The 11,363-nt window shown below is 46.9% G+C and overlaps 1 long non-coding RNA gene across 1 annotated transcript; it reads right to left on the reverse strand.

Annotated features, from left to right (window-relative positions):
• Positions 1-1,692: 1,692 nt before the first annotated feature.
• Positions 1,693-11,064, reverse strand: LOC115315714. The gene is made up of 3 exons (XR_003917782.3): positions 11,022-11,064; positions 9,774-9,854; positions 1,693-2,497 (listed from the first exon to the last, which is right to left on the reverse strand). It is a non-coding gene; the product is annotated as an uncharacterized LOC115315714 (long non-coding RNA).
• Positions 11,065-11,363: the final 299 nt, after the last annotated feature.

The raw sequence follows: 11,363 nt of genomic DNA on the forward strand, positions 1-11,363 counted from the left end.
TCGCTGGCCATTCACCTCTGGCCAGTTACTTTTGACCAGCCACTGGCCATTCGATTTCGGCCAGCCACTGGCCAGTCATTTTTGGCCAGCCAGTGGCCATTCACGTTTGACCAGCCCCTGGCCATTCCCGTTTGGCCAGTCACTGGCCATTCACCTCTGGCCAGTTACTTTTGACCAGCCACTGGCCATTCGATTTCGGCCAGCCACTGGCCAGTCATTTTTGGCCAGCCAGTGGCCATTCACGTTTGACCAGCCCCTGGCCATTCACGTTTGGCCAGCGACTGGCCATTGACTTTCGGCCAGTCACTGGCAGAAAGTGGCTGTAGTTATACACTTCATATATAATTTATCGCAGACTGCCAGAAAAGTTTGGTGTTCCTAAGACGATTGTCAACAATTTCGGGCGCTCAAGTTTGAGAACTCAACCCCAAAAACTTTTACATATTAATGATAAGCGAAGCTCCTGCAAGGTTACTCAATATTTATTGGACGTTTTGAGTACTACGTCTTACGACACTGGTTGCGACCACCATTTCCGTCGTCCGTGGTCCAACCATTATGATCCCCCAGTAATGCAGCAGTAAAAAAAAAAGAAAAGAAGTAACTTTAGGTGAAGGGACAGTGCAACGATATTTAGTTACAATATGTTTCACTTTACACAAGCTTACTGGGACTAATGGGAAAGCGAAGCCTTCAGTAGACAGTAAAAGTTTTTACACACTTAAGGGTGTAAATCAGTTTGTACCAGGGCTAATACCCTCATAATGTTCAGGCAGGCACCCTTCATAATGGGTGCTTGATGGCAAGCACCCTTTTCCAAGTACCCTTGGGAAAGGGTGCTTGGCATGGATGGGCGCCCGCTGGGGTGGCCCAGTGGAAGCTGGGCCACCCCAGCCAATCCGGTGCCGGGAGAGTATCATGCCAAGTTTTGGTTATGTGGGGTTCAAGGTCATATGACGCTCTCTCCACGCTGGATTGGCTGGTAGTGTCCGCCACGCTCGGCCGACGGGTGGAATGAAGTATAGGCCCCAGTGAAAATATTATAGGAATGTGTCCAATACACATATTAGAATGTGTAAATTGTACAAAAATCACATATGGTATTGCATATTCTTATATTATTATTATGATATGATTTACAGCTTATCATTTCGCCAAAAAACCCGAGACTGGGTCAAAAAGGGACGGATTTTGTGTTTGTCTGTCCCTTTTTGACCCAGTCTTGGAGTTTTTGTCGAAATGTTTAACCACCACCAGCTCGTTTGCGCCCTTACCTTTTGTTAGCTTATTATGTTTACTGAACACATTTACACTTTTTTCACTTAGGGGGATAGCCACACCACCACATACGAGGCACGTGATAAAGAAATAATGAGTCACGCTCAACGCAACTTATGAAGTAATACAAAACAGCTCCTTGTAAGCCAGATCATAACCCCGGGAGCAAATGGGAAGTGCTACGGCGCACCCCCCGCCCCCCCACCGCCTCCCCGAACTCTATGCAGGCAGTGGCCCCAAGCATCATACTGCACGGCTGAGCCATTGTAAGCATCATGGGTTGCCACAAACGAAACAAGGGGAACTTTCCTGTTAGGAGATCAAGTGACATGTTTTGTTTGTTTCAGAGGATTGCAGGCAACACGCTTCACTTATCACTTATCTCTTTATGCGCATCTGATTACTAACTGGAAACAGGGTAAAGGGGGGTGTTCTAGCCCTTGACTGAACCACAGCAGTAATTCAGTAAGGGAAGCTCACTACGACATCAATTAGAATGTGTTAAATTGAACATTTATTGAACCCTAAGACACAAATGAAAAATACAACGTATGCCATTCCATGACATAACGAATGCTAAATGCAAACATGTAATGAAAAATATCACATAATGAACTTGCACTCTACGGCAAAAAAGCAAATGTTTCTGTAGAAGACGCTATCCTCTTGCTCACGTACAAGGAAAATTATAAAGTTCTAGAAGACGACTATGGACAAGGAACTGGTACAGCTAAATTCTAAGCACGCCTCGCCTTCAGGAGGTCAGCATAAGTTATCACAGAAAGTGCTCAACATATAAAGAAAGAAAAATAAAACATGCCTCCACAAAACCTTCTATCATTTGTTCTGTAAGCAAACTAAAAATGAAGCTGATTATACTGGCCAGAAACGTGCAGTATAAACTTTTAAAATGGCTCAAAAAACATCTCTTCGACCCCATACTTCTCTGCAAACTTTGTTCAAAATTTTGATTACGACTGTCCTTGGAGTTGTGTCGCTCAATCCAAGGAAAAGCCTCCCTAGAGTAACCAGTGTGTTGGAGGCCTTGCATTAGTACTATGCTGAGCAGCCAATATGCTGCCAACAACATGCACAGCCCCTCTTCTGCAGTAAAAACGGGGAACAAGCGCTCACGATCCACAACAATGTGAAGAAAGACTGCATCGCCCAGCTCCTGCTTGGTGTAGAGGACACATGGTGTCGGTGGGATGTTCTCGCCCTGCGTTAGGTAAAAAGATAAAGCGCAATTTATTTAATGTAGAAGGCCAAAACATGTTTGCTCTCGTCAACTGCTATTATTCGCTGCCATTAAGGCCATGAGCATCAGCCTCCACACAGACATACAGTGCTTATGATTAAGCAAGTAACCGGCGTCTGCAGCAACGTAAAACGAATGAGGAATTACAATCGGGTCTACATCACGACATGAAAGTATTGCTATATAATCTTAGCGACACTTTTGCGTATCTCTATTTCTGTATCAAAATGCATTTGCGAAATATTTTTGTGTTTCAGTAGTGAAATACTTTTGCGATGCATTATGATACGCTGCTAGACTTATGTATCTTGTTACATTTATTGTTGGAAATGAACTGACAGGTTTGGAGATAAAAACAAAATAGAAGCCGCGCCCAAAATCCGATGCATCACTGGTTCATTTTTGCAATGAGAGTGGTTTTTTTGTTTGCTCTCACATTTCGCTTTTACAGCGGCCGGTCTTCTTTCTGCAGACAGCAGCCTTCCTGTCTACATTTGAGGTTACTGTTTGGGTAAGAGGATGCACAGCTGAGAAACAATATGCCCAAAAGAGTCAGAAGACAAAAATCAAGGACGTTTGGGTAGACACACTTTGCCAGGCGGTGTCATCGGTCGCCAGCGTTCATTGGGTGCGAAATAGATTCTTAACGGTATCAGCGAACATAGCCAAGGGAAGGCAAGTTTAAAAAGAAAAGGGACAAACACAGACAGACGGTGGGGAGCTCAGGTGCTACAATCTATGTCTGCCACGGATGCACCCTTCTCACCACGCCACTCTGCATTATGAACCGTATAGGGCCGCCGACTGACCATAACGGTACATGCTAATATTTGTCCCTTGGCCAATGTTAATTTTTTGCCTCCTCTTCTACACTGAAAAACCCAAAGATGAAGGTTACAGAAAACAGCAAACATAATGTCTCTCATGTAGCTGTAGGAATTAACTTTCATGAGCTACATTTTATGTCTTGTCGCTGGCCATATCAGCTTTCCCGTCGAACACCAACCGGAGCATCGGAAATTTATCACGCAGCGCGTCGAGCCTGGCGAGGTTGACGGTTGTGGTTATCAACGGTGGAGGGGGGGGGGGGGGGGGGGCACATATAAAGGTGCTCGTGATAATATATTTCTACAGCTATCTATGAGACATTGTTGAGTTTGAACCTCGCTGCACCCGTAGAATTCGTGACAAACAAAAAGTGTTCTGACAAAATATGAAACGAGCTGCCTAGGTCAAGAGAAGAGCAATCTCGGACGCCCTAAAGCTAACCTGCGGCTGTTGAATGACTTTCTGTAAACGGACCCGGAATTCGCGAGCATAGAGAGAGGTGCAGAAGCTGTGGGATATTTAACTGAAAAGTTAATAAGCTCAAATCATTATTTAGTTTAAGCCCAAAATCTATGATTCGCACATGCCTATTATTTTAAGTATAAAGCCAAAGGCAAACAAAGTAGTAGTCTGTTTATTTATTGCCGAATAGAATGCATTTTCAGTATCAAACTGGATGGTTTGCTTATGTTTTAAAGGTTGCGATAAAAAATGCAATACTTAATTCGGTGAAAAGCGAGCCATCGTAACAATTATGTGCATGATTATATTCTACAAGTCGTTTTACATGCATACACAGCACTCTATATGAAAGCTAATAGAATTTTAAAAAAAGGGCGTGAGAGTTACGTTGATGCCTTTTTCAGTGCGTGTTCGTGGGACTCGGCGGACATTAATAAAGGGAATAATTGTCACAGTATGTTGACGAATTGACCATAATCTGTTAGCCTTGTAATCAATGGCTTTATGGTCCATGTTGCAACTGCAGTGTTAAAAGCCAGTCAATATGAAAGGCTATACCGATTTAAACCAATCACGAAAAGCCAAGCGGCTTCGAGGTATTAATTGTCAAACTTTTGCATTTTTAATGTCGGGTGCAAAAACCGCGCTCAGCTTGAGCTCAAGAATTCGTGCTGTTAATGGTGGGTAGAAGAGTGACGTAGTCGTACCGGGTACGTCGTCACTATCTCGACAGTGTGTCCTTAGTGGAAGCATCGGCGCCATACTTCCAGGATAGTGAAGGTGCGTCCGAAGCAACCACGTCCGCACGACATCCTGAGGCCTTCTGAGCGCAAGATTTTGATATTGGGCGACAAAAAGGCAGATGTTTAGGATTGAATATCTCAAAATTGTGGCCATTCGGAAATTGTGCCAATTGGGTTAGTCTTTCATAGTCACTGCCTTTGAAACTAGAATTGGAAAATATCCCATAAAACCATTATTAAAAATATTGAAGCGGGTTCCGCTTGCCAGCTGTTTATTAGCCGGACAAGACGTCCGGTTTCTTTGCTGGCTTGCTTCGAACTGCTTGCCCGAGCGCTCGCATCGCGCGACCTCCGGCCTCATTCTTCTTTTCATCGCTACATTATCCCCCCTCCCATTTTTTTTCCTCTCCTTGTAGTGAGAATTAACGAAGTCCTTCGTACGGTGATAGCCGGTCACGGTGAACCACGAGCAGACGTGATCGATCATTGCGACGTACGCGATACACCACGTCGTTCAGCCGTTCGACGATCGTAAAGGGTCCTTGCCAATGACGCTGAAGCTTCGGAGACAGTCCTCTTTTACGGGTGGGGTTGTACAGCGATACCTTATCACCTGCTGAGAACGGGCGTGTTGCGACATGTGCGTCGTACTGAGTTTTCATACGAGCGAGCCCACTTGCCAAACGTTGCCGGGCAAATGCATGCATCCGTTCTAGGTTCGCTCTCAGGTCGCTTACGTGAGACACATGGTCTTTGGCCGGTTCTGATGCTCGTGGGATGGCAATTTCACAGGGCATACGAAGATCACGGCCAAATAGCATCGTGGCGGGCGTGTAGCTGGTGACCTCATGAGCAGCTGTACGGAACGCGTACACAAACAGAGGCACGATGTTATCCCAGTCGTCTTGGCGGTCATTTACAAACATCGATAGATGTAAAATGGTGCGGTTCATCCTCTCCACCAGGCCCTTCGACTGCGGGTGGAGGGGCGTCGTTCTCGTCTTTGTGATATTGAATATCTCGCAAACCTCTTAAAAGACTCGCGATTCAAAGTTCCTTCCTTGGTCTGTGTGGATGCTCAGTGGGGCTCCGTACCTGGTAATCCAATTCTTTACGAGAGCGTCGGCGATCTCGGAGGCGGTCTGACTTTGAATGGGAATAACTTCGGGCCACTTGGTGAAATAGTCTACAATTACGAGCAGGAACCTGTTTCCAGACTTAGACCGAGGAAACGGCCCCAGTACGTCGATGCCGGTACGCTCAAAGGGTGCCCCCGTCACATTTTCTTGTAGTGGTGACCGTTGTTCTATGTGGGGTCCTTTACGCGATGCACACATGTCGCACTGACGCACCACGGCTTTACGTCATTGTGGCATTGCAGCCAGTAGAACCGTTGACGTATCTTTTTGATCGTGCGGTTCACACCAAAGTGTCCTCCTTCTGGGCTACTGTGCAGTTGTTGAAATACCTGGGAGCAGAGCTTGCGTGGCAACAGCAGCTGCCAGGCGACAGAACCACCAGCAGCTGACTCCCAGCGTCGGTAGAGAAGGTTGTCGTGCAGAAACAGAGTCCCATTGAACCAAGTAACTCTTGATGGCAGGAGACAAACCGGACACTTCTTTAGATCGAGGTCTGTAGTTCTTCTTCTTCCATTGGACCAGGGGTCCGATATCTGGATCGTCAAGTTGAGCGACACGAAGGTTTTCCAATGTCCACGCTTCGTTAGTGCAAGGCAGGTTCTGCAGTGAGTTGATTGACATGAAGCTGCGTTTTGCAATGCCTAAACACTGTTTGCGCTTGTCATTGCACGGTCGTCGCGAAAGACTGTCGGCATTTGTGTGAAGCGCGCCAGCACGATGTTGAATCTCGAAGTCGTATTGATGAAGAGGCTCCAGCCATCGGGCGACCTGTGCTTCAGGGGTCTTGAAGCTTAGCATCCAGGTTAAGGATGCGTGGTCGGTACGAATAATGAATTTCCGGCCCAATAAATAATGATGAAAATGAGTTACGGCCTTGATGATAGCCAACAGTTCGCGTCGGGTGGTACAGTAATTTCTCTTAGGCTTGGTGAACACTTTGCTATATTAAGCGATGACTCGTTCATGCCCATCCTGTTCTTGCGATAAGACTGCGCCAACTGCCAAAGCACTAGCATCGGTGTCGAGTATAAACGCTGTGGTGTCTTTTGGGTAGGCAAGCGTTGGTGGAGACGTGAGTGCTGTTTTTAATGTCTCAAATGCGTGCTGACATTCTGGAGACCAGAGAAAGTTGGATTTTTTTTTCTGTCAATGCATACAACGGTTTGGCAAGGTGAGCGAAATTGGGGACGTATCTTCGGTAGTAAGATGCCAGCCCGATGAAGCTTCGTACGTCAGTGGTGGATGTCGGTGTCGGCCACTCAGCAAGAGCAGATAATTTGCGAGGGTCCGTGGAAACCCCATCCGCTGAAATGATGTGGCCAAGGTATTCGACTTGTCTGGTGAACAACAAACATTTCTTCGGCGCCAGCTTCAGATTCGTATGTTGTAGCCGTGCAAACACTCTATCGAGCTTCGCCAGATGGTCAGAGAATGTTTTACCAAAGACAACAATGTCATCAAGATATACGAGACAGATTGTGCCTATGAGACCGTTCAAAACAGATTCCATTAGTCTCTGGAATGTAGCAGGAGCACTGCAGAGTCCAGATGGCATAACTCTGAATTAGTATGAGCCACTACTTGTGGTGAATGCAGTTTTCTCGCGATCGCCCGGATGTACTGGGACCTGCCAATATCCACTCTTGAGGCCAAGCGTAGAAAACCACGTGCATCCTGCAAGAGCGTCCAAGGTGTCATCGGTTCGAGGCAAAGGGAAAGACTCCTTCTTAGTGACTTCATTAAGTCGTCTGTAGTCTATGCAGAATCGTGTTGACCCGTCCTTTTTTTTCACTAGTGTAACTGGTGAAGACCAAGGGGAACATGCCGGCTCAATCACGACCTGCTGTAGCATCGTCTTCACCATGTCGTTGACGCATGACCTCTGAGCGAGAGGAACGCGCCGAGGAGGCTGCCGTACAGGAGCAGCATGTCCTGTCACGATTTGGTGTGTTGCTGCTGACGTCAGCCCCGAATCTGTATCGCCTGTGCTGAAAAGGTTTGGAAATCGTTCAAGTAGCTGCCGAAGCTGATCAGCGTCTGTCTTGTCCAGCCCAAAAGTTGCCCTCTCGTAGAGTGGCAACAAGTGCGCAGCTAAGTTGGTAGATAATACGTGGAAACGGAGACACGGGGATGTGGGATTTATTGGCATCCCTCTGTCACAGAGCACCGTTACCGTGGCAGCACCCAAGGGAAAGGAATCAGTTCCCAAATGCAGTAGCCCAGCGTTGAAGTCGAGTACACACTTGTGTGCCTTAAGAAAATCGACGCCGAGGATGCATTGCTCATCGACAGCCGCGACGACAACAGGCAGCGTAACTTGAAGGCTTCCCACGCTAAAAGGCACGGTTGTGCAGCCCAGTACAGTTACCATCTCCCCTGTGGCGGTTTGCAGAGCGTATTTTTCGGGGTTTGGTGGGACGAGTCGGTTCGCCTTCAGTAGAACTTCAGGGGGGATGACAGATGTTGCCACCGTATCGACAAGTGCGCGCACGGGCACACCGTCGACGATACCCTGGAGGTAGATAGATGCCATTGATGAGGCCAAGGCACGAGTTCATGTTATTCGCCTTTGCGTTGGCACTGTTGGGGTCCGGCTAGCAATACGAGGGTCGTTCTTAGGACATTGTGCCCGCGTGTGACCTGGCTCGTAGCGGTTCCAGCACACGAGAGCTGGAGTCGCCTGCATCTTCATAGCTGGTATCTGCGGTTGCATGAAGGGTCGCAGTGACGTGGATCGAGAGGCCTGTCGAGCTGCTTCTACCTCCAGGGCACAAGTGTGTGCGGCCTGTAGAGTCTGTGGGCGTGCTAAGCGAACGGCGTCTTGCACATCGACAGACAAGATAGCATCGATGAATGACATGGTGGCGACTGCTTGAATTGTCTCCTCTGGGCAGCCGGGGAAGGCAAGACGCGCTAGACGTTCGATGTCATCGGCGAGTTGGGAGATCGTTTCAACCGTTGACTGCCGGCGGTTGCGGAGCTGCGCGTGGTGGAGATAGCGGAGCGGCTCGTCCCCGAAACGTTTGTCCAATGCTGCGACCAAGGCCTGGTAGGATTGGCGAGCTTCAGATGGCAGGTGATGCAGTATGCTCAACGCTGCTCCGGCAAGATGAGCGGCCAAGGCTTGAGCCTTTTGAGCCTCAGCCCAATTGTTCGCATCAGCGATGAGAATGAATTGTGTTTTGTAAGGTCCCCAAGGAGTGGTACCGTCGTACGTTGACGGTTTTAGCCTTATGCTTGGGAGTCCGACGAGGGCCTGGGCTGGAACGATACCGGTATGAGGTTCCTCGAGTGCGGGGAGCCGAGCTTCTAAGCGCTCCAGACGGTCGGTGAGGGAGGCGGTCATTTCCTGAAGCACTGACGTTGAGCTCTGCAGAAGGTTTCTCTCCCGCGCGGCGTAGACGGCCTCGAGTCGCTCCAAGTGGTTCGTGATTAAACCCGTGAGTTGAGAAGCTTGCGGGTCCGACAGGGCCGTGTTTTCGGCGGTAGTATTGGTGGTGTGGTCCCGCTGAGGGTCGGAAGCAGGTTCCATGATCCGGGGAAGGCGTTGACCAGAGCGGAGCTCCACTTCTGACACCAAATGAAGCGGGTTCCGCTTGCCAGCTGTTTATTAGCCGGACAAGACGTCCGGTTTCTTTGCTGGCTTGCTTCGAACTGCTTGCCCGAGCGCTCGCATCGCGCGACCTCCGGCCTCATTCTTCTTTTCATCGCTACAATATTATTAAAATTTTGGTTATATAGTTTTGAATAACATACTCCGAAGGGTTTTCCCCTTACGTAATGTCTTCAGAGATCCAGAAACATAAGGTGAAGGCGGCATACAGGTAACACTCGCGCCATTTTTTTTTCTTTTTAAATTTTGTTTGAATTGAAGTAGAAAGTTTTGTATATATGTATATAAAATATATATATAAATTCCGGGTGCATGTGCATGCAGCCGTGCACCATTCAACTATAGAGGTCCACCTTTTTCGTTAAGAAACACTGGAACAAAGTGGGCAAGGCCAGTTTTACATAAACCCCCAGCAGAGCATGTGCCATAGACCGCTAGAAATGATTGCTCACCTCATAGAACACTCTGTGCGACTTGAAGAGAGCGGCTTGCGGTCTTTAACGATGAGTCTACCCGCTTCGTGCAGCTGGAACCTGCAATAAATTTAATACAGCCTGCCATATACCACAAAGTAACAAAGAAAAGCCAGTAATGCATAAGCCACAGCATGACATCTCCCAAGGGCCGCTAAAAAGTCGCGCTCGACTCATGGAACACTTCATGCGACAAAACCCCGCATTAAGGACTGATTGAACTTAGTATAAATGTTGCAGAAAAATAAGGACCTGTATTCAGCTGTGTCAAAACACGTGATCTTATGTAATAACTGTGTGACCTTATAAAACACTACTGAAAAAAGGTTGACTAACAAGAGTGACCACAAGTGTATACTGAAAGAATTAATAAGAATGATGAAACCCAGAAATTAGTTGAATGCCTTCCCTGTGTTTTGCCATCAAGTGGTAGAAGTTTCTTGGCCTATATTTTTCATTAGAAACAAGTGTGATTTCCGTCTGTGTTTTGAAATCTTGATGTTGTGAATGATATTTTTTATTTCCTGTTAAAAGCTCAAGGGCATTCCCAGTTTGTTTAATTAGATTTACCCAGATGTTAGTAGGTTGCTTCTTTGCGTTTACTGTTTTTGGGTATGTTAGGAGTTGTGAACAGTATTACGCTGTAAGGTCCAGGAAGGAATTCCCTTCGTTAAGTGGTGGTAAGCAGACGAGAAATTGTAAAGAGTGACTTCATGTCTTCCCCTATGTTTCCTCTTTTGGGCCACCCAATTCATTTTTTGTCCATTAAAACTAAGCTGTGACGGACACTTTTCTGCGTTTGTATTATCTTCCTGAGAACCCGTCTTGAATAAGTTATTCGTGTTTAGCCTGTATAGCTGGCTTGTACCCTCGTTTTTATTTGTGTTCATTAATGAATGACTAGGATTCAACTGTAAGCACAGTGTTAAAGCATACTTATAAATAGCAGCATACTTTTATTGTAGATAGTCAATAAAAGCATGCTGCTATTGGCTACCAACTAGTTCAAGCATCATCATTATAGTGCTGATGACTGAACCAGTTGGTAGCCAATCAGTAAAAAGAAATCTTAAAGAATATGGGAACAGAGGATATCAACACAACAGAGCGCTGTGTTGATCTCCTCATCCTTGTCCGTGCCCTTCAGACTCCATGTTTTTAATAATACATTTTTCAATAATTTTCTGCTTGGCATCATCTGTATAGGGGTTCACTGGAACGACCCACCTGCCATCGCCTTCACTTTAGGGCAGCTGCCCCTTCCTCATGGTGCCATCGTTGAGGAAGTGCAAGGCGAGTGTCACTCTCACTCTTGTGGTTCAGCTCCCCAGGTTCCCATAGGTTTCAGGCTGCTAGCCAAATTGAGTCGTCAGGCCTTCCAGCGCTGCAGGAAAAGTCAATTCCACTCTTTTAGACCTAGGCACCCACTTTTTGTGTGTACCTGAAAAAAGGTCTAACGGAGAAGAAACAAAATGATTGGCGCTTTTTGAATGCATCCTTTTCTTTCGCTGAGCACATACATACAAGTCACATGTTATTGTACATTCAGTGGTGCAGATTAATTTATGA

Source organism: Ixodes scapularis, unplaced genomic scaffold (genome assembly GCF_016920785.2).
Source record: "Ixodes scapularis isolate PalLabHiFi unplaced genomic scaffold, ASM1692078v2 PGA_scaffold12__126_contigs__length_90152505, whole genome shotgun sequence".
Lineage (NCBI taxonomy): Eukaryota > Metazoa > Arthropoda > Arachnida > Ixodida > Ixodidae > Ixodes > Ixodes scapularis.